This window comes from Rattus rattus, chromosome 5 (genome assembly GCF_011064425.1).
Source record: "Rattus rattus isolate New Zealand chromosome 5, Rrattus_CSIRO_v1, whole genome shotgun sequence".
Taxonomy (NCBI): domain Eukaryota; kingdom Metazoa; phylum Chordata; class Mammalia; order Rodentia; family Muridae; genus Rattus; species Rattus rattus.
The window spans coordinates 27,265,338-27,288,607 of record NC_046158.1 but is presented as its reverse complement, the minus strand read 5'-3'; the positions used below and the strand labels follow the sequence as shown (position 1 = coordinate 27,288,607).

The window sequence follows — 23,270 nt, the reverse complement described above, 5'->3', positions numbered from 1 at the left end:
GTGTGAGCACAAATGTCTTGAAGATGTAACTTTGCTTACTGGGATGAAAATCTCTTTATTAAAAAAAATTAGTTTTTTAATGAATGCGGAAAACCTGAGGGATTGGTTTCCATGTCTCGCCATCCTTTAGGCTGACTACTGTACAACTCTCCACTCTGCCTCTGTCCTGGTCTCCGTGCTGATTGCTTTGAGGGAAGGTTAGACCGAAGCTCCTGCACAGCTCCACAGGTAGAAAACGGTAGATATTTGTGATTTCTCTCCAGCGACTCGTTTAGTGGCACGCACGTGACCAAGCCGTGTCTTCCATATAGAGAAATAGATTAGTACGGCGTTTGCATCCTTTGTGTTCAGCTATTGTGGTGTGAGGGTGTGACCCCCCACCCCCAGGCATCAGGCAGGTAGAGGGGAAAAGCCTGCTTCCTATGGGGCTCTAGCAGACAAGTAGAGTGTGTCCTTCTATGACATTACTGAGCTGGAACCCTGAACTTGCCTTTCCCCAGTAAAAGCAGTTTAAACCGCAGTTGTAGCTTTCTTTTATTTGAAGCCCCAAAAGCTTTCAGTTTAATACCTAGAGGGACCGTACTGCAAATACAGCTGTCCTTTCTAAGTTCCCCAGGTTGTAACTTGCAATCAACACCTACTTCGAGAGACTTCCAAATCTCAAAAGCACAGAGCTTGACCTAAAGGAAGTTATGGGGGTAATATAGATACAGAATGGGGATTTTGTTCAGCTACTGCAGTAGAGTCAAACACAGGTGACCCTCACTGGGAACAACATCCCAGGGACCCTTTCAGTGTTAGTCATGAGTTATTTCATCCGGCATCACTCTGAAATCCTACCAGAAATGCTATTTGGGAAATTCATTCATGGTTGCAAATATGATGAGGACATTAAGGAATGATCAGGATGATCGTGGGCGTTGCAAAAACCTACTACGCTTTGCAGAGAGAAGCTTGGTCCTCCGCCTGCTCCTATGTCATGTTTTTCCAGACTTTGTGTAGGAAGACTGGGTGCGAGGCACAAGGACTAGGGCCAGAAGTGTGCACAGACAGCCCTAAGCTCTTGTCTCTTCACGGCTAGTTCCTGCCTCATGCCTTCTCTGTGGAGCCTTTGAACTTGTCTGATGCTAACTTCTTCCCATATTCCAAAGGCTAAAAGCTTCAGAGGGTTCAGCTGCCAAAGCTGGCAATAGTGAGAAGTCATTCAGGGTCCCTGCTCTGGGAAGTGGCCGAGAGCTCGAGGAAGTCTATGAATGGCTTCCGATGCCGTTTAGAGCGTATGAAGTCTTCCTTTCTCCTTTTGCTGAAAACTCCCATGGAACTGAAAGGAACCTCTGTCTGGTTTATTTCAAAGGAGAGTTTGAAAAAAAAATGCTGAACATTTTCCAAATAGCTCCTTACTGGCTAATTTTCAGAGCTAAAATAACTGAACTGCTCCAAAATATTTCTTTTTCATATTACTCAAAGGGAATGGGAACAGAGCTTGATATCAGATACATTTTTAAAATATACATATTCTCTCTGTCTGCTGGAAAGATTTAAGCAGTTTCAGAAACAATTTATAGAGAACAAACTGCTCCCTAATAAATGTTCATCACCCAACCAGAGCTCCCAGGGACTAAAGCACCTTCCAAAGAGTACACATGGATAGACCATGGCTCCGGCTGCATATGTAGTAGAGGATGGCCTTGTTGGGCACCAATGGGAGGGGAGGCCATTGGTCCTGCCAAGGCTGGACCCCCCAGTGTAGGGGAATGTCAAGGTGGGGAGGCTGGAACGGGTGGGTGGATGGGTGAGGGAACACCCTCATAGAAGAGAGGCTGGAGAGATGGCTCAGTGGTTAAGAGCACCCAACTGCTCTTCCAGAGGTCCTGAGTTCAATTCCCAGCACCCACGTGGTGGCTCACAACCATCTGTAAGGAGATCTGATGCCCTCTTCTAGTGTATCTGAAGACAGCTACAGTGTACTTATATATAATAAAAGAATAAATAAATCTTTAACAAAAAAAAAAAAAAAAAAAGAAGGGGGGATGGGATAGGGGGTATATGGATGGGAAACCGGGAAAGGGGATAACATCTGAAATGTAAATAAAAAATATCTAATAAAATGTTAATACACAGGAAAAAAAAGTTCACCACTACAAAGTCAACCTCAGAAAGGAACAGCGTTCCTGCACGGAATGGTGTGGTACTGTTAGTATTTGGGATCAGCAAACTCTGAAATCTCTAAGATGCTCCAGGGCCAGCCTCTTTCCATGTTCATTTGCCAGGTGAAAAAGTTAGAAAGAATATGGCAGGGCCCCTCTAGGGTCATGGCTTATTGAAGGTGTGGAGCTTAGCAAGCCGTATGAGCAATATGTAAAGGAATATGTGTACCCCACCTCACTTCCTGCACCTCCGGGAAGCGGGCACAAAGAGGAAAGTGGTCGCGCTTCAGCAGTCGTCCTGCTGCGACGATATCATTCCAAATGAGGCTGAATCATTTAACCCACAGAGACACATTCAAACGACCGCAGCAAGCACTGAGAGTGGTGATCCTTTTGCCTCTGGGGTGGTTTATAAAGGATCAAGGAACCCAGGAAGAACCACATATCCTAGCCACCAAGAGCACGAGAACCGCAGCGGAGTCAGGCGAAGGAGAGAGGAGGAACAACTGTCCGGTTCCTGCTGTCCACCCTAGGCTGTTCTTCCTCATCTCATGATTTCTGCTTTTTTTTTTTTTTTTTTTTTGTAGTTTTTGCTTCCTCGTCTCAGTTTCTGTTTCCTTTGCTCATGCGTAGACCCAGTGGCACCTTGTAATTTCTCTCAGTGCTCTCTCTGCTTCAGCTCCAGACCCGGCTTCTCTTGGCTTCATTTACTGCTTCCTTATCCTGTCTTCTAAGGAGAGTTTTACAGCCTGGCTCATCCTCTCCTGTTCAGTAGCCCCTCTATCCTGTGGCCCACTTTCTATGGTTTCCGTTACCCATGGTTAGTGCCAATCTGGAAATTATTAAGTGGCAAATGCCATGAATAAGTAATTTATACACTTAAAAATTGTTGACCACTCTTTTTCTTCCCTTTCTCTTTCTTTCTCTTTCCCTTTCTTTCATTCTTTCTTTCTCTTTCTTTCTTTCATTCATTCATTCTTTCTTTCTTTCTTTCACTCTTTTTGTTTGTCTGTCTTTTTATCCATCCCATTCTTATTTTTTCTTTTCTTCCTCTCTTTTCCAGGGTTTCGCTATATAGGTTCGTCTTCAAATTTGAACTCCTCCTTCCTAGTCCTGCCATGTCTTCCCATTTGGCTCTCACACCCACTTTGTCTCTGTCTCTATCTCTGTCTTTCTGTCTTTCTCTTCCCCTTCTTTGATATTGTGTTGGGACAGAGCATAGGGCCTTGTGCTGATTCAGGGTAGAGCAGCACTTCATTACTGAGCTCCATCTTCAGTCTCTGTCTCTCTCTCTCTGTCTCTCTCTGTCTCTCTCTTCCCCTTCTTTGATATTGTGTTGGGATAGAGCATAAAGCCACTTTCTCTCTCTCTGTCTCTCTGTCTGTCTCTCTGTCTCTGTCTCTGTCTGTCTCTGTCTCTTTCTGTCTCTGTCTCTCTCTGTCTCTGTCTCTGTCTCTCTCTCTCTCTCGGCGTGTGTGTGTGTGTGTGTGTGTGTGTGTGTGTGTGTGTGTGTGTGTGTGTGTGTGTAAGGTCTGACAGCATAGCCCAGACTGGCCTCTTCTCCTGTCTCTGCCTTCCCAGTGCTGTAGTAATACGTGTGTTCCATCATCCTCATCTCACCCTCAAGTTCCTTGTTGAAAGACAGAACATAAGATCAGACGTGAGAACACAGAGGTTAAGCATCGCCTACCTACCTCACCTGCCTTACCTCTTCTGCCCTTGGAACTGTGATCTTTCGGTGGCTTCATCTCTGTAGATTCTATCTCTTATTACTGACTCCTTCAGCTGTTCATGGTTTCTTCCTCCTGGGCATCAGGCCACAGTCGTTGTGATAACATCCCACCATTGTTAGACCACTGGGACCTCTGCTTGACTAATTACAATTTCTAAGTTATCCATTATAAAGTTCCCCATCCCACATTCTCTTTCAGACCCTTCTCCTCTGCCCCTTGGCCCCCATGAAGAGGAGGTGCCTAGACAAGCATGGTGGTGCAGGCTTTTAATCCCAGCACTCCAGATACAGAGCCAGGAGGAGCTCTATGAGTTCAAGGACAGGCTAGACTACATAATGAGTTCCAGGGCATCCAGGGCTATATAGTGAGAGTCTATTAAAAAAGAGAGAGAGAAGAGAGAGAGAGAGAGAGAGAGAGAGAGAGAGAGGAAATAGTGGAGGAGTCTATGTTTCCCTCTTTTCAATCCTGGTCTGACTGTGTTTGCCCTCACACATGAAACGAAACATCACGAATGGGGCGTAACTTCCAAGCCTAAGCGTAAAAGGGAATTGCTATGGCTTGCTCATAGTTCTTAAAAGTTTTCATATTGAAAATGTCATTCCCAAATTCATGCCAGTGATATTTAGAGTTGATGTCACGAGGGTGTCTTAAAGTGACATCCGTGGTTTTAGAAGAAGAGAGAGAGACATTAGCCATCGACGAAGTCCTCATTAGATGCTGCTGCCATGCTCTTGGATTAACCAGATTCCAGAACCTTGAACCAAATTTCTTTGTGAATAACCCTGTATCACTGTAATTTCCGTACTCAGAAGGATTGGTGTGAGTTTGTTTGAGCCCAGTCTGGGCTCCTGTTTCAAAACCCAAATAACATTAATCACCCACTCTCAAGTATTTTGTTATATTGACTTAAAGTAGACTGAGACATTGAGAATCCTTGTTCCTGGCTCTAGGAACACGTATCTTTGGAGGCCTCAGCCACCAGATGACTGCTTACCTTGAAGTCCATGCAAGGAAGATATTAGGCAGGGACAGATGTCCAAGGAGCCTTACTATTTCCTGCACCCATCTGCACCCATGTGGTCTCCTGTCCAGATAAAGATGTGTGGGTGACCTCAGAATAATTCTTGTTTTAATCAGTTTCAGGAGAACAACCTTAATGAGCCCATTCAACCTCTGAGAAATACTAAAAAAAATGGCCACTTCTGTTTCATATCACCAAGTTGCAGGATAATTGGCAGAATAGCTGCAGGAAGGATGCATTTGACATCCCTCACTCAGGGAATCTTACCAAATCCCCAGGTGAGCAGGTCTTCTGTTTCCTGCAGGAACCCAGCTGACATTCAGAAAAAGTTCCCAGGTCTCACATAGGGTAGGGCTGAGAAAGCATTTAGAGATGCTGGAGTGGGACTTCCCTCTGTAGTTGACAGGCCAGGCACGAAGGCTCAAGTGAGTAAAATTCAACTAGAACTTTATACGAACGTATAGAGAATCACTTCAATATATGGATGCTGTGGGCTGAGGTAACTATTGGTTGTCTCAGGAATTTTGTTATACTAACAAAAAGGTGACCAACCCCCACCACTGCTATCCAGAATCACGATTTACCAGCAGACAGGGTGGATGCTGTAATTGGAATACTAGTCTCCTAGAATTTATTTATTAGAAATGGAATCTGCAAACACGTATGCTAATGACACTTGTGGTATTTGGAGGTAGGCCTTTGGGAGGTTATGAGAGCAGAGCTTCCACAGCATCCTTACTATATTTATAAACGGGAGTGAAACCCAAGCCAGAGCGTTCAGTCTGCCTTGTCATGTCATGCTCTGCATGTTGTGATCTAGTGAGAAGACTTTCCCCCGAGGAAATGCCAGCTCTGTGTTTTCAGAATTCCCAGCCTCAGGAACCGGAGGCCAATTAAATTATTTTTTATGTATTTACCAGTCTCTGGGGTGTGCCATATTAATAGAGAGTAGTCTAATACTCTGACTTTCTGTCAGGTGCTCTTCTGAAAGCCTCAAAGCTTATCATGCCCCTTGGCTAAATTAAATCAGTAAATATCTATCAATTTGCTTTTCGGGTATTAAAACAAAGACTTTGATGATGTTTGGCAATTCCCATGTGTAAAAGTTTCCCCGTGACTGTTTTCAAGTCTTTAACATGATATGCATGGACGTAGCCTTGGGAAGAGGTCTGACTACCTGCTCTAACTCTACAGGTCCGTACAAGCGGATTCCAGCATGCCAGCGCCTCTAAGGTCTTCACTGTTTTCTTATACGGGAATGACAGCCTAGCTCCTCCACTGCTCCTTCAGTATGTCCAAGCTCCTTCCCTTAAGTCTTCTATTTGTGCTAGTCCTACCTGCTTCTAAAAGCCCTGTGTCTGCCTCTGGCACAGAAGCGTCCTCGGTACTTTGTGTAGCACTTGGTTCATACATAGTGAGTCGCTGTGCTTATTGGATAGATGAAAGAGTGCATGTGTGCACGCCTTATGTCTCATGAAAGAGGCTCTTGTGAGCATCTGTCTACCCGGTGTGAAGCCAGGCAGAACGTATTCACTAAAGATGTAAATGATGCATCTGGGAACGACTTCCCCAGGGTTGAGATGCTGCTCAGTCTCATCTCGCTGAAAGGCTGTGCTCAAGTGATCGGTAATTCATGTCTTCTCCATCCCCTGCTAATTTTCCTCACGTGTGAAGCCCCCAGGAGGCCTCCCTTTTAGTAGATGGCAACCCCCTGAAGGGTGAAGGATATCTGTGCAAGCCGAATGTCTTGCTAACCTTTGTCCGTGAGAAGGGGGACAATAGAGCCATCAGGATGGTGGGTAGACATGGCAAGGAGTGGTAGGATAGGGGGATGGTGGTGGGAGGGAGCTGGAGGTGAGTAATGCTCAAGCAGGAGAATGGAAGATTCCTAACTCGTTTCCTACATATTTTGAGGGTTGGAGGTAGGGAACATTCTATAATTAAAAGTACTTTCAAAGTTGGGGTGATACTGGGCCATTTTTCTAAAAAATTACAAATAGCAATAGATCATTTTGACTCTTTGTAATAAAAGACAGACACGAGAAGTCATGAGCTCCTTACAGTAAAGTTTGTGTCCACATATACTGGAATTACAATACGTGCTGACCAACCTCATGACTCGAGTTCCAGTCTGGGGACTAATGTGGTGAAAGGAAAGAATGGATCTCAAAGGTTATTCTCTGACCTCCCATTTATACTGTAGCACATTCCTAGCTACCCACTTGTTCAAAAACAAATAAATGTAAAATGAAAATTAAAAAGGAGTTAAAAAATAAAGGTTCTAAGCTTCCTGGGTACCTGTGGAAAAGACCCACGTGTTCTTGCCTTTGTCTTCTCTTGTGTCCCCACCTTCAAGGGACCGTCAAGGCTGGAATTCAGGCCCAGCACATACTGCTGTGTGACAACACAGACAGGAAGTACGGCACTGACAGCTGGCTCAGCCTTTGCAATCATTGGTGTCAGCTGAAGGAAAAGGGGAAGCCTCACTTCCCAAGTCAATTACTGTGCTCATCGCGCGAGCCTTGTGAAAGGGCTTGCTCTTCCTTCTCTCCTTCAGTGACTCCTCACGTTATTTCCCAGTTTCCAAAGCTCTTGAATGCGATACCCAAGTTTTCAGATCCAGCTGTATAGTGGGAGGTAAGGAAACGGAAGTATTAGTCTTTGTAGGCAAAGCAAGTGGTTCTTTGTGTGAATCCCTGATCCTCAAGGTTATGGATGAATTTCAGAGTGGACTGACTGTGAAGTTGCAACCACCTCAGGAGAGGGCTTATGGTTTTCACTGATGTCTCAAAAAGGCTGCACTAAGAGACCCATTCATAATAGAATCAGGTTGCAACGGACATATCATGGTCCTACAGCCTTTTGCTTGTTTGTTTCTTTGTTTGTTTGACATAGAGTCTCTCTGTGTAGTCCTGGCTGTCCTGGAACTCACTTCACAGACCAGACAGATCTCACAGAGATCCTTTAGCCTCTGCCTAGGATTAAAGATGTGTGCACCAGGCATGGAGAAAGCCCATGCCTACCCAAGCATAGTGAGCAATCTCATAGCTGCCGCCTGAGGAGCAAAAGAGCAAGCAGAAGAGCTTGGCCTCAGGCAGGTGATTTATGAAAGTTATGAATCTCGGCTTCAAGAATCCAAAGGGACTTGAACAGACGATGTGAAATCCTGGCCCCAGGAGACCTCCTTGCTTTTACATGGACAGTGTACAGGGTGTTTGAAAGGTTGAGCAGCATAGACAAACTAATTTCAAACATATTTTGCAACACGGTGCTAAATCTATTTACATCCAGTCTTTTCAGATTAGATAAAAGACTTCCTAATTTAAACTGAGTCCAGTTGTTCATCTAAGAAAAGTCTAGTTAGCACTCCCCTTTCTTTGTTTCTGGATCTTTTTTGAGCTACGTTTAGTGTATTGGGAAGTGAACAACTTTTATTTAAAATACTGTCTGGGAGCTGAAGAAAAAAATTCTTGAGTATATTACTTGAAAACAGAATAACGCAGAGCTTAAACTGGTTTATCTCCTCAGACTGTTCAGTATCCACTGTGTACAGGTGGTTGACACACTGTTTTTATTTTTAGTTAAAGAAACATTTTGTAACTCTCAAAGAGACAAGCTAGCTGTCCAGCAAGGGGGAAGGATTTGTGGTTCTACAAATACTAGGCATCCCATCAATAGATGCACAGCTTGCCTGTTTTTTTTAATCCTTCTGTCCATCCATCTCTTTCATCTCCAGTGTTGGCAGGATATGTGTTATGTCCCTGTAAGCTCTCCTGCTGGGCAGATGACTATATTGGCCTGAAGGATAACACTGCTGTTCAGAGAGGAACTCAGTCATCTCTATTCAGGTGAACCTGGTTTTATAAAAATGCTAGCTACACACTAAGAATCCTGGAGGAGTCTGGTACCTCCTCAGAAGTCAGCGGTACCTGCAATATGTTCTCTGTGTTCTGTGGTAAGCATCTAGCTGTGATGATCTGGTTAACAGGCTGTCTTCCTCCTGACTCTGTCCAGTGCTAACATCATATCATGGTGTGCACTACTGTGGGGAGTGAGCCTTTAATCCCGGTGCTCAGAAGGCAGAGGCAGGTGAATCTCTGTGAGTTCAAGACCAGCCTGGTTTACAGCTTGAGTTCCAGGGAAGCCAGAGCTACACAGAGAAACTCTGTCTCAAAAAGGAAGGAAGGAAGGAAGGAAGGAAGGAAGGAAGGAAGGAAGGAAGGAGGAAGGAAGGAAGGAAGGAAGGAAGGAAGGAAGGAAGGAAGGAAGGGAGGGAGGGAGGGAGGGAGGGAGGGAGGGAGGGAGGGAAGGAAGGAGTAGCAATCACTGTGTATGCTATTAAATGATGACATTCAATCTCCTTAATATCTGATCCCAGCATGTAAGTTGTTCATTTTGTCCTAGTTTGCTTTTCGTTGTGATAAAACCCTGAACAAAAGCAACTTGTTGACTTCAGCTTACATTTCCATGTCATAGTCCATCACTGACCGAAGTCCAGACAGGAACTCAAGGCAGCAATATGGAGGCAGGAACTGAAGCAGAGGCCGTAGTGGAACCCTGTTTACCTGCTTGTCTCCTGTGGTTTGCTCAGCGTATACCATCCAGAACCACCCGCCCAGGGGTGGCACCACCTATAGTGATCTGGGCCCTTCCGTATGTGTCATTAATCAAGAAATTGCCCTCTGGGCTTGCTTAGAGGCCAATCTGATGGAGGCAGCCCTCAAATGAGAGTCCTTCTTCCCAGATATGCCTAGGTTTGAGTCAAGTGGACAAATAGTAATCAGCACACATGACTATTTATAAACAAATATAACGTTAGAAAGGAGAACAAGAAAGGGTAGCATTATTTAAGGAGAAAAATGCAGTATAGATAAGGATGTGAGCTGTAAAGAGGCTATAAGGCTAATAATTGTTTTTCTAGTTTAACCGTGGCATGGAATTTTCAGTTTTCTTTTCTTTTTTGGGATGGTGGTGGAAAAGTGCATTAAAATGTGACCAATAGTGAAGGTGGGCAATCCAGAGTGAAGCTCCGTGACTTCACAATGCTCAAACTGTACAGAAGCTCATTGATAGGTACAGACTCTGTTCTTGTTTGACGACTTGAAAGTTCATTACAATAAGGTGATTCTTATAATTAAAAAAAAAGCAGAAGTGAATGTCTATACAAAAGCAGGAGCTAAAAGGGGAAAACACTCAAAATTCTAACCTATAGAAATGACTATAATGTAGGCTGATTAATTTGCTACATTTGTAGCAACTTATCACACAGCATTAAAAAATGAACCTACCATCCCAGTGTTCATTGGCAGGTGAGTATGTAACAGTGTAGCGTTCTTCTTCAATGAATGTTACCATGAAAGAGAAGCCTTCCATTGTTAGGTGATAGATCTCAGTGTGTCAGGAGTATGCATACATATGGAATCAGGACGTGGTTGCTTCTGAGAGTGTGTGTGTTTGCCCAGTCAAACACCTAGGGAAGCTTTCTGGGCACTAGAAGTCTTGTTTAGGATGGTGTTTATATGGAATATAAGCATTCCTCAAACCCAACAGAACAGTGCACTTAAAAAAAAACTGCATTTAATCTCACATACCTGTATTTTAAAGCACAAGCATTTCTTCTCCAGTGAGTCTGAAACAGTGGTGTAGAGAATTTATTCTTGTGTGTGTGTGTGATTGAATGTATGTGCATATTTCAGAGGCCAACCTCAGATGTCATGTCTCAGAAGCTGTCCACCTTGTTTTTTGAGACAGGGTCTCTCACTGGATGCTGGGGTTTGCTGGTTATTCTAGTTGGCCAGTGAACTCTTAAGTATCTGCCTGTTTCCACCTCCCTTGCACTAGGATTACAAATGTACACCACCATGTTCGGTTTTTTTCTGTGGGCGTTGGTGATTAAATGCAGGTCCCCATGCTAGCAAGGCAAGCACTTTGCCAACTGAGCTGTCTTTCCAGCCCCAATTCTTCATTCTTAATCAGCATCTGCTTCTAATGCAGAAGTCACCCCAGAGTGGCCGGTCATGTAAAAAGGGAGGAGAAGGAATTGGGGACATATGGTTTCTTCTGACTCAATTTAGCTTTCTCCCAAGGGATCTGCATTGCAATTAGAACAATGTCTTCACTCATTACTCAGCCAGTCAGCAGGCCCTTCCAGTCAGTTCCAGGAACAGAGTATTTTTTTTAGTAATTACTATTTATCTCATTTAAAGAAATCATGAGACAACTATTCTTCCAAAAATGTGTGACATTTCATTAAAGGAAAACCCCCATGTATATATGAAGTTGGTACCAGTTGATTGCAATATCAAGAGGATCGACATTCACTCTATCTAATTTATTTTTTTCCTGATCACTTTCCAAACTATTCCCAACAGCCCAGATCCCTTTTGTTCATGCATCCTTTTAGCACAACACTTTCATGGATCAATTTGTGCTTGTAATGGCTGTTCAGATGCTGTTTCTACTTCTAGTTTGCCTTTGATCTTAAGGTCTCCATTTTTATTGCAGCTAATCATGAATTCAGCAGATCTCAGGCTCTCTGAGTTGAGGATCAGGGAAGTAATGCTCCATCCCCCAGCTCCCCGATGTCTTGTCAGAGCCCTTGTTCCAAGAACAATTGAAGACTTTATTCTGATCAAAGTGCAGCCAGACAGATAAAAGACACCACCCTAATTCCCAGATGATACTAGTTTTTGCTGAGTCTATTTCTCAGGGTAATTTCTGCTAACTACCTAAGTGTTGAATTTTAATCCTAATTATCCCAGCCTATGATGTTCCTAGAGATCCATCCCTTTGAAACCTTCCTAACCATTTTCTAGTTTTCTACTTCCTCAATTCCAGGTCATTTAAAATAGTGCTTTTTGACGAATAATTGATGGTTCAGAAAATATTTCTCTCTGGTGATAAAGACAGGAAATTCTCTTTTTGGTGATGGAAGAGCAAAGTGTCCCAGATCAAAAATGGCTTTTCAAAAACATATTTTGTTGTTACAGCAAATTCCCACTTAGGTAGACTGTAAATCTAGGGACTTAAACAAAATGTGGTACATTCGGCACAAAGCAACCAGGATGAAGGACTCACAGGGGTTCTTTGGTCCAAAGGAAGGTGACCTGCAATAGAGTTGGCTGTCTTCCTGGCTACAAGCAGTGGACTCTCTCTGGTAGTATGAGGAGCAGAGTATGATCTCAGTACGAGGAGGAAACATTTTCTTAGAATGAGCTGTTTGGGAGGATGTACTAGTTTTCTATGACCATGGTAGCAAGTTATCATGAATTAACTTCTTAAAACAGCAACCATTTACTATTGCACAGATCAGGAGGTCTGAAGTTTAGGCACAGGAGGTTCCCCTGGATCTTGTCTGATTCTCACATTGCTGAAACAGGGATGCTGGCCAGCCTGTGGTCCACCCTGGGATCTCTGAGGGACAACTGAGCATCCAAGCTCATCTGGTGTGCCAAGTTCAGTTCCTTATGGTCATCAGGTCATTGCTCCCTCACTGGCTGTGTCTTTTATTCTCAGGAGCCATTGCATTTCTCCCTGTGCTTCCTGTCTGCACCTCCCTCAGTAATGGCAGGCTGGGTCTTTCTCATAATTAGAGGTGGCTGGTTTCCCTTCTGCCTCGTTCCTTAGACTTGTGCTATCTGCAGCTTCCCTTAAAGGTTTATATGAAAGGGATGGGTGTAGCTCAGAGTGCTTGCTAAGCATGTATGAGGCCATGTTGACGATCCCTAGTAAGTGTGTGTGTGTGTGTGTGTGTGTGTGTGTGTGTGTGTGTGTGTGTGTGTGTAAAAGCTCATATGATTATTTTTACCCCACTTGGATGATCATCTCCCAAATTTAGGTTCAGATGACAAGTCACCTCAGTTATCTCTTCAGGATCCTTTCATCAGCGCTAGACAGGTGGCTGTGAGTTAGTGACCAGGAGGAGGGAATCTTGTGAAGCATCTTCAGAATTCTGCCTACCTCATGAGCTCTCTATTCTCAAAGACAAAGATGACATGGAAGAGAGGGGACTGATACCAGAGAGAGAAGTCCAGAACTATGCAAGGTCTCGTACACTTGCCACAATGACTGGTGTTACTGGTACTTTGGTCTAAATAGGACAAGAATACAGTATTTATACAGTATCTGTACAGTATACAATCCTGTGAAGTGAAGATTTGTCTCCCCAGTTGCTAATAGAGCACCCACTGAGAAGCTCTAGCTGCCACCACTGGATGTTGATTCACAGACACCCCCACAGAAGCCCAGATGCCCCTGTACTCTGCTTGTACCTTCCTGCTTTCAATAAAGATACTGGAGGACAAAGGGACACAGATCTTGCTCCTTCCAGAGACACAGAAAAAGCAAACTGGTGCTGTAGATATACAAGTGGGCCTCGTGTGTGGGTACAGACTCAATGCTGGACAGGAAGGCCGGTAGCTATAATGTCCGGTTGCTCTGCCTGTCCTCTGTTGTGTTGGGTTCTGTGGTGCTGGAATTTCTGCCAGAGATACTTGTAATTGGTTCTAAAGGGACGTTAAAGGTCATGCTTCCTCAAAGGGTTCTAGGTAGAAGAAAGTTCTTGAAGGTAGACCCTATTGTGACAACGGCAACTTCGGGGACAAGAGTGACTATGTGTCATGCTGGGCTAACCTACCACACTCCACTGTGAAGTGGGGAGAGCGAACAGGAATGCCTGGCATGAATGAAGAGTGGAGGTAAGATGGAGAACCTGGGCAGGAGGAGGCGGGGAGGGAGGAGGGAGGAGAGAGAGAGGGAGAGAGAGAGAGAGAGAGAGAGAGAGAGAGAGAGAGAACCATACTTGACACTAACAAAAGGAAGGATGAGAAGATTGCATGATCCTTGGCTTCTGAGTTCTTTCTGGTCAGCTAGGAGTGAGACTAGGACAATGGCAATGGGACCTGGGACACCACGGGAGTATTACCCAAAGGGGAAGGCACCACAGCATGGCTCCTTTTGTTTTTTCCCACTCTTACTCCTTACAGAACACATGGGTTCCTTTCCTGCTACTTCTTCATCTTCTTGACATCTTTCATGCATTATGTTTATCCCAATGTGAAATTTTAAAGATCTGTCTGTCTGTCTGTCTCTCTCTCTGTCTGTCTCTCTCTCTCTCTCTGTCTGTCTGTCTGTCTGTCTGTCTCTCTCTCTCTCTCTCTCTCTCTCTCTCTCTCTCTCTCTCTCTCTCTCTCTCTCTCTCTGTGAATGCCACCTGTGTGCAGGTGCCCAAAGAAGGCAGACCGGAGTTCTAGGCTGTTGGAAGCTGCTCTATATGGTGCTAGGGAGAGATCTTGGGTCCTGTGCTGCCCAGTTTTTATGTCCACTTGACACAAAATAGAGTCATTGGAGAGGAAGGAGCTTCCTCCACAAGACTGGGCTACAGGCAAGCTTGTAGGGTGCTTTCTTAACTGATGATCAATGGGGGAGGACCCAGGTCGTTATGGGTGGAGCCGCTCTTGGACTGCTGGGGCTCTATAAGAACCTTGGGATCTATAAAAAGCAGGCTAAGCAAGGCCCCTTCATGGCCTCTGCAGGAGCTACTGTCTCCAGTTTCTTGCACTATTTGAGTTCCTGTCCTGACTTCTTTCAGTGATTAAGTGGTTTTGGTTTCGATGCTTCATCACAGCAATAGAAACTGTAACTAAGACAAGTCCTCTGGAAAAGTAGCGAGTACTCTTAACCACTGAGCCATCTCTCCAGCCCTCAATACGAATTGTGAATTACCATTGATATTTAGAAAGTTCCCAAATGTATATATCTAGACCAGTTGCTTTTTTCTGAATGCAAGTTTTTTCATTTGTTTATACACATGGAATGTCTAACTAAACAGACATGTCAATTTTTTTTTAGTTCTTTGCAAGTTGCTAGCTTCTTACCAAGTGTTTTGATCATATTCCCCCCCTCTACTCTTCCCAGATCCACCCCCTTCTCTATCAACTCAACTCTGTTGAGTTTAACTTTAAGGAAAAAAAAAAAACCCTTCAAGTGCCATTCGTGCTGCCTAAAATGTTCTTGGAGGTTTGTTCTTCCACTAGAGCACAGCCAACTTACCAGGGCCTAAACTCTTAGAGAAAACCCTTCCTTCCTCAGTAGCTAATGAATGTCAGTTACCCCACCACTAGTAGTGGGCTTGTGTGCCCAACTCCTCTCCATGATGGGTTTTGGTCTGGCTCGGGCTTGCACAGGTTTTCTGCATGGTGTCACACCTTCTGCGAGTGCGTATGTGCAACCGTCTTATTGTGCCCTTGCGTCTGCCTCTTCTGGCTCTTACACCCATTCCACGTCCTTTCCTGCAATGACCCTTAAGCTTGGGAGGAGGGGTGAGAGGTGATCACACATACACACACACACACACACACACACACACACACACACACACACACACACACACTGGCTGAGCACTCTGCAGTCTCTTATTCTCTATACCATGCCCAGCTGTGGGTATCTGCATCAGTCACCATCCTTGGAAATTGAAGATGAGGGTTGAGAGTGCACTGATGGGGCACATAAAATTTAACATTCCTCACACAACCATTGGGCTTCCTTCTTTTCTTAGACAACGACGGTCCATTCATTTATGGCTAGACAGTTTGGATAACAGAGTTCTGGATTTTAAATCAAAATCAAATCATACAATGATACACGCTTTCCAGGAGGTACATCATGAGTGTGATGGTGTGTATATGCTTGGCCTAGGGAGTGGCACTATTTAGAAGTTGCAACCTTGTTGAAATAGGTGTGCCCCTGTGGGTGTGGGCTTTAAGACTCTTGTCCTAACTGCCTAGAATCTAGTCTTCTCCTAAAGACCTTCCATGGAGATGTGGAACTCTCAGCTCCTCCTGCACCATGCCTGCCTGGATGCTGCCATGCTCCTGCAATGATGATAATAGACTAAACCTCTGAACATGTTAGCAAGCCCCAATTAAATGTCCTTATAAGAGTTGCCCTGGTCACAGTGTCTGCTCATAGCAGTGAAACCCTAACTAAGACAGTAAGTGAAGGTCAGGAAACATTGTAGTAGCCAACTTCAGGAATGTCAGCAATGATCCCAACCCCTTAGTCATTTCTGCTTGCGTTTTTCCTTTCCCACACTGAATGTGGCTGTCTAGAATTAATAAATGCGATACCATATTACTTCTGAGATGTGATCCTCAAAAATATAATGGATCACCACTTTTAAAAAAAAGTGTAAGGTGAGTGAGTTTGCTCTGGGAGAAGCCAGTTGACATGTCACCAGGCCCCTCTCCCTTCCATCTCTGCTTACTGCTCTCCAGAGAATTCAATCAGGCCTATGGGGAAGTCCACTTAGCAAGGAACAGAGGCTCTTGTCAATGTCAATGGTTAGCGCTTGTTAACCACTCCCATAATTATTTTATTTCAAAGCAGGTTTCCAGATCACTATGCCTCTAGCAGTCTGAATTGAGTAAGCTACTGTGTGTGTGCGTGCATGTGTGTGTGTGTGTGTGTGTGTGTGTGTGTGTGTGTGTGTGTGTGTGTGTATCCATACCTATGAGTGCACAGAGTCCAGAGGAGGATGTGAGATGATTTGCTGTCATTACTTGCCTTGCTCCCTTGAAGCAGGGTCTCTTGCTGAACTCAGGGCTCACAGGCTTTTGGCTAGGCTGGCTGACCAGCAGTCTTATGTCCATCCCCTACAGTGCTGCTGTTACAAGAGCGTGCTGGTGTGATCAGCTGTTTACATGGGTCTTGTTGGCTCTGCCATTTATGATCTTTGTGAGATACTAGTTAGTGGATGTCACCGTCCTGCGCAAAGCCTTGTCTTTCAGAAATCTTACAGTGATCAATATAATACAACTCGTGCTCCACTCCACCTCTGGTCTCATCTTCTGCTCTCTCTTCCCTCACTCCATGTCAACCATACTTGACTCCTTACCTCTGAAGCTACTGCTTCTGTCTTGTCACCATCTGACACGACGTTTAGGATGGACAGTCGTCAAGGTCCCCAGTGGGCTGACCAAACCGTCAGATCTACATCCTGCTCTGAAGGATGCAGCTTCCCAATCCTGCTTCCACCTTCTCCCCACCCCTCCCCCATCCCTGTATGTCTACTCCTGTTCCTAGCCTCTTTACTTTTTTTAGGAGCATTTTCTCCAATAATCTTTTGCATTCCTAATTTTATCCCAGTACCTGCTTCCCTAGAGAGCAAAACAAATCCGATTACTGCTGTAAGACCTTTATGTACATTAATTAATCTAAACGTATGGGTTTTTTTTTTCAGAGTTTTTAAAAATATAAAATCCCAGTAGCATGAAAGTTAATTAATCCTTAACTTTTTGTTGAACATATCACTCTTGGTTCTCAATCTTAAATCATGTTAAAAACAATTCATTTTCCCCCTGGACCTTGTGCAGCCTGACTTCCCTCCAGGTTCTGGCTCTCTCAGTAACATGCTCTGATCACCAATGATCCATTTCCCTTGCTCTCCTCCAACTCCACATCCAGCTATCGCTTCTCTACTTTCCCCTTAAATCCTTGCCTGGATCTTCTCACAATGGTTTGCCTCCACACCTCCAGCCCCCACCCCAGCTATCCCCCGAGTGCTTTCTCCAGTGGATTCATTCATTGTCCTGGTCTCTGATAGCACCTGCAGATGTCTCATGGTGGTGTCTCATGGTCTCTGTCACCTCTGTACATTGTCATACTTCAAGAGAGGCTCTGTGAAGGGAAACCTGATGTGGAAGCCGTATGAGAGACTGGAATCCGCCTGCTTATGTTCAAAACACTGGCATCCTAGAAAGCCAGACAACCAAACAAGAAATGCCGAGGAATTAACTTGACCACAAGCAAATTTAATCATCAAGCTAGTGCCCTAGTTTTCTTTCTATTGCTGTAATAAACACCATGACCAAAAGGAACTTGGCCATGGAGGGACACTGTTTAATGGCTTGTTTCCCCTGTGTCTTAGTTTAGTTATGTTTCTATTTCTGTAGCAAAACACCATGACTAAGACAACTTACAAGAGAAGGACTGGGCCTGTCTGGGCTTTTGAGATTTTAAAACTCATCCCCAATGACACACCTCCTCCAACAAGGCCACACCTCCTAATCTTTCCCAAACAGGGGGCCCATTCTCACTCAAACCAGCATACTGTGACTTGCTTAGCGACCCCCTCTTTCATAACCTAATGCTACTCACTACCTACTCAGGGTAGTGAGTAGGGTACTCACTGCCCGCAGTGGGCTGGGTCCTCCCATATTAATCATCAATCAAGAAAATGCCCCTCAGACTTGCTGAAGGGCCAATCCGATGAAAACAGTTCCTCAAACGAAGTTCCCTCTTCCACTGACTCTAGCTGGTGTAGAGTTGACAAGTCAAACAATAATTGATACGCACGGTCAGAAAACAATTTGCTATCATGTGACTATGTTTCTTACTAGTCAGAGGAGCACTTCAAATTGCAAACAAACATCCTAAGATAGTAAAATAGAAAGAGACAGGGAAAGATGAGAGCGCCGCATAGGGCTAGCAAGGCGAGCAAATGCTGGGGCACCAGATGCTGACACGAAAAGGAAGGAATTTGGACTCTAACATATATTATATATATATACATATATATGTATATATATAATATGTTTAGATATATTATATATTTAGATACATATATATGATAGAAGTACACAAAATATTTAAACATTTTTCTATATTATTCTTACACGTGAACAGTGTATTTGTGACTTTGGACAGGCAAAGATCTGACTGACACAAAAAGCATAGAAAAGTCAGGGGGACTGTACTCCACCAAGAGTAAAAGTCTCTGCCCATCAAAGGGTTTTACTAAGAACGTGAAGAGACAGCAAACTGAAGGGGAAAAAAAATCATCTGTCTGCTGAGGCTTGGTATGCAGACCACACCGAGAATGCTTGCAACTCTCCCGCGGTGTTCAAAGGGACACAACATTTTGATACATATTGTTCAAAGGAGAAGAGCTCGAAAAGCTGCTAAAATTCACCAGCCTTTAGAAAAGGCAAATCAAAACTGCAGTGGCGTTCCACGTCACAGGCGCGAGGATGAGCGTGCTTTTGAAAAAGAAAAATGAGTATCAAGAGAACGTGCAGGACTATACTCTCTAATCGTTGCCAAAGCAGATGGGGCAGTCTCTGTGCAGAGCAGGTGACAGAGTCTCAAAACGTCAAACGTGAAATTACCACATGGCCCAGCAATCTCATCCTTCGAGAGCATCGAATGCGGGGAATGTAGGGTCGGGTGGTAGAGTGCGTGCCGAGCATGCCCCTACTTCCGGATTCTGTCCCAAGCATTCAAGTAGGAGAAGCAGGAGGATCAGAAGTTCAAGGTCCTCCTCAGCTTAGAGGCCAGAGACCGTAACAAACAGACAGTACCAAGAAGGAACCTATTCATACAAAAACCTATATCTGAATGCTTATAGCAGTGTAATTCATCATAGCAAAAGGTAAAAACAGCAAAATGTTTATCAATTGAGTGGATAAATAAATGTGGTTTATTTAAACAATTAATCGTTTAAGGTATATACTTTTTTATTTGTATATTTATTCTTTGAGAATTTCACAATGTGTATGTATAATGCATTTTGATCGTACACCCCGTTTTCCCCACTAAGTCCTCCTAGTCCCCCAAATATGCCTCTAAATTTCATGTCTTTCCCTTCTTTTTAAAAAAATAATCTAGGGGACTGGAGAGATGGCTCAATGGTTAAGAGTGCTGACTGTTCTTCCAGAGGTCCTGAGTTCAAATCCCAGCAACCACATGGTGGCTCACAGCCATCTGTAATGAGATCTGATGCCCTCTTCTGATGTGTCTGAAGACAGCTACAGTGTACTCATATATAATAAATATATATAATAAATAAACCTTTAAAAAAGTTTCTTTAAAAAAATAATAATCTGAGTTCAATTTGAAGTGTCCATGTCCACATGCATGTTGGCCCACTAGGGACTCCACCCTTAAAACTGACTCTTGCTTTCCTAGCAGCCACAAAGTCAGTATCTCTTTAGCTGGGCGTAGGGCCTTGTGAATCCTTCCCCTCTCCATGCTACAAAGACGACTGGCTTGATCCTCTTCAGGTCTTGTGCAGGCAGCTAAGGCCGTTGCAAGTTCATGAATGCATCATTCTATCGTGTTCAGAAAATACTGTTTTTCTCTAGTTCTCCCAATCTCTGGCTCTTACAGTATTTCTGCCATGTCTCAGGACATGTTCCCTGAGTTTTGTGAGGAGCAGATGTAATACAGATGTACCATTTGTAGCCCAACAGTACACATGCGCTTTTTCTTTGCTGTGTGACCACTTGTGAGTCTGTGTCTTTGCCCCAGCCCATTGTGCAGATGACTCTCTGTTGAGGACTGAGAACTGCACTAACCTTACATACAGACATGTGACTATTTAAAGGACAATTCAGTAGTAGTAGTATATACACTAAACCATTATTCAGCTACAAAACCAACACAGTCTTGATAGATGTTTTAGGATGAATGAAAACATGCTAATCAGAAGAGGCCATTCATAAAAGTCACATTTTTGTTTATTTCAGTTATTGAAAACCAAAGAGAGGGGGAAAAGTTATGGTTGCCAGGGACTAGCATGTGGAGATAGGGGTAGGGATGGTGACTTCTAACAAGGCATATGAGATTTCTTTTGGGGGTGATGTAAATGCCTCGAATTATATAGTGTTAATGGTGGTATAAAGTTATAAACTTTCTAAAGCCTCCAAATTGCACTTTCTACAGGTATTTTTTTGTTGCTAATTTGTTTTTGAGACGGAGTTACTGTGATCACAGATATATTCCACCAAGCCTACCTAACTTGTGCCTTAAAATGCTGACTTTTAATGTAGACAATTATTCTGTTATCTAATAAAAAAATAACTAAAAAGCAAGGTAAGAAGATGAACAGATGCAACACTAAGTTTTGAATATTATGATTGAAAAAACAACCCAGATTCATTTTCCATTTTTATATTAGGAAATAGTTAATACTTTGTAATGCATAGTATTTCACAACTACAAGGAAGCAGCCTTATCTAGTTTTCTTTAGAGTATCAAGGCACAGAATGTTCATAACTTTTTTTTGGAAACAACCCCATCTCCAGTCAGGCGCTGTGGCACCTGCCTTTAATTAGGGCACTTTGAGGCTGAGGCAGGAGGACAGTGAGATGGAGGTTAGTCGGGGTTACATAGCAAACATAAAGTTAAATGAATAAATAGTATAAGATTAAATAAAAAATAAAAATAAATAAATAAAATGTAAAAATATAAATAAATAAATAAATAAATAAATAAATAAATAAATAAATAAATAACTAGGGGCTTAAGAGATGGTTTTGTCTGAAAAGTGTTTGCCACATAATCATGAGAACCTGAGTTCATTCCCCAGGACCCAGGTAAAAGGCCGGACATGGTGGTGAGTGATTGTAAGCCTAGTATGGTGGAAACAGAGATAGTCAGAGCCTGGAGCTTCGGCCAAGCAGCAGCTCCCTCAGGTCCCAGTGAGAGAGCAAATGGCAAGGTGGATGGCTCTACAGAAGGTTGTCCTCCCACCACACACACACACACGTGCACCCCAAACACACGCATGCCAACCGTAAAACAATGGTTTTACTTTTATACATACCTGTATAGACGCTGTTGGTAATAGAACTGTTATCAGAACTTAACCACTGGCCACAGCTGTACAGCCACACAAGGAAAAATTTGCTACCACAGAATAAGGTAAACTTACACAAAAGAATGCCCACAATATGGTTTTTAAAAATGTATCAGTGTTGCAGTAATTTCAAACCCCAGTAAGTCTGTATAAAAACACACAATCTAGCTATTAGAATTATAAGCTATGTGCCTAGATTGGGCAGATCTAGCACTGTAGCGACCCATTCCCCAGGTAGGAGACCCTTTGTTACCTGCAGTTTCTCCTGGCCACGTGGTTCTACTCCATCACGGCTTCCTCCTCCTCTTCCACCCTCTCCCTTCATTTCTCATTCTCCTCTCGCTACCTGCCTGACTCTCTAAGACCTCCTGTCCCTCCTTTCCCCTCCACTGCCCAATCACAGGCTCTAGTCTTTATTGACCAGTTAAAATGGGGGAAAGGTTCACAGGAGATCACCTGAGTATGTGATTGACTGCTCATCACGGGCAACCCCTCTTGAGGAAGCAGAATTAACACCAGAATTCAAAAGGCATCAGGAGAGCTGGAGAGATGGTTTAGCGGTTAAGAGCACTGACTGTTCTTCCAGAGGTCCTGAGTTCAAGTCCCAGCAACCACATGGTGGCTCACAACCATCTGCAATGAGATCTGATGCCTTCTCCTGGTGTCATGAAGACAGCTACAGTGTACTCACATATATAAAATAAATCAATTAATAAATAATTCTTTTAAAAAAAGGTATCAGGACAACCCACAACATATCATTCACACATATATATAACCAAATGTACATGTATTTGCACACATATATGCCTATATTTTATAGATACTATATTTAAGTTATGTTAAAGAGAACATTTAACAAATAAAAATCAAAACTTCCTAGAAGTTATGTTATCCAGGATTGGATTTGATTTTAGTTTTTGTCTCATATGTGTTTTTCATGTATTAATTTACAAAAAAATGTTCTGTGCAGTGTCTGCTAAGAGTTCATACATTTTGTATCTAAGGAGGAAAAGCTGGACTTTGAGAGTAAGAAGGTTGCACTGAGGAACCATAATCCTGCTACTCGGAGGATGGCCCTGCCTCTGAGGAATGAGTAGTGGTTAGCTTCATGCGGAACCATCAACTTCGTGGCCACCAATGCCTTTCCGTGCACGCCCTGCTGAACTTGAGGCGGGCAGGTTCCTGTTTTCTCAATGACTGTGTTGCCACGAATTAGCTTGGGCATTGCACATACAGTAGCTGTTTTCTTCTCTTACTACTGGATATAGTGGCTACGTTAATGGAGTAGATTAAAATTGTCATGATGTGAAGAGAGACGACTTTTCAGTGTTCTCTCTTTTTACAAAATGGCTGGACACGCCATCATTCCCGCTGGTCGTTTGACACTATGTTACACGAGGTAAAACTCAAAGAACTCATTCCTGAGCTCAGTAATGAACTTGTAAGGATTTTTATCCACCATCCTTTAAACAGGGAAGCAACTCACCATATCAGTAAACATAAATGTTAATACATCTGTGTCCTTCCAAATTAGCGGGGAGGTGATGATTTCTTCTCTACTATGGTAATAAATGTGGTGCTGCTGTTAAATACGCAGTTAAAACCTAAGTAAAATTGATCCCCTCTTAAACCGTGATTAGATTTGTGTACATTTTGCCTTGCTTGCATGTTTAAGCTTGGGTAATTTCACCTCTCTTTAACTAAAAACAAAGCAAAAAAGCCAATAGTTG

At 43.4% G+C, this 23,270-nt stretch overlaps 1 non-coding gene across 1 annotated transcript; it reads left to right on the top strand.

Annotated features, from left to right (window-relative positions):
• Positions 1-22,764: 22,764 nt before the first annotated feature.
• Positions 22,765-22,904, top strand: LOC116902545. The gene has a single exon (XR_004388146.1). It is a non-coding gene; the product is annotated as a small nucleolar RNA SNORA29 (small nucleolar RNA).
• Positions 22,905-23,270: the final 366 nt, after the last annotated feature.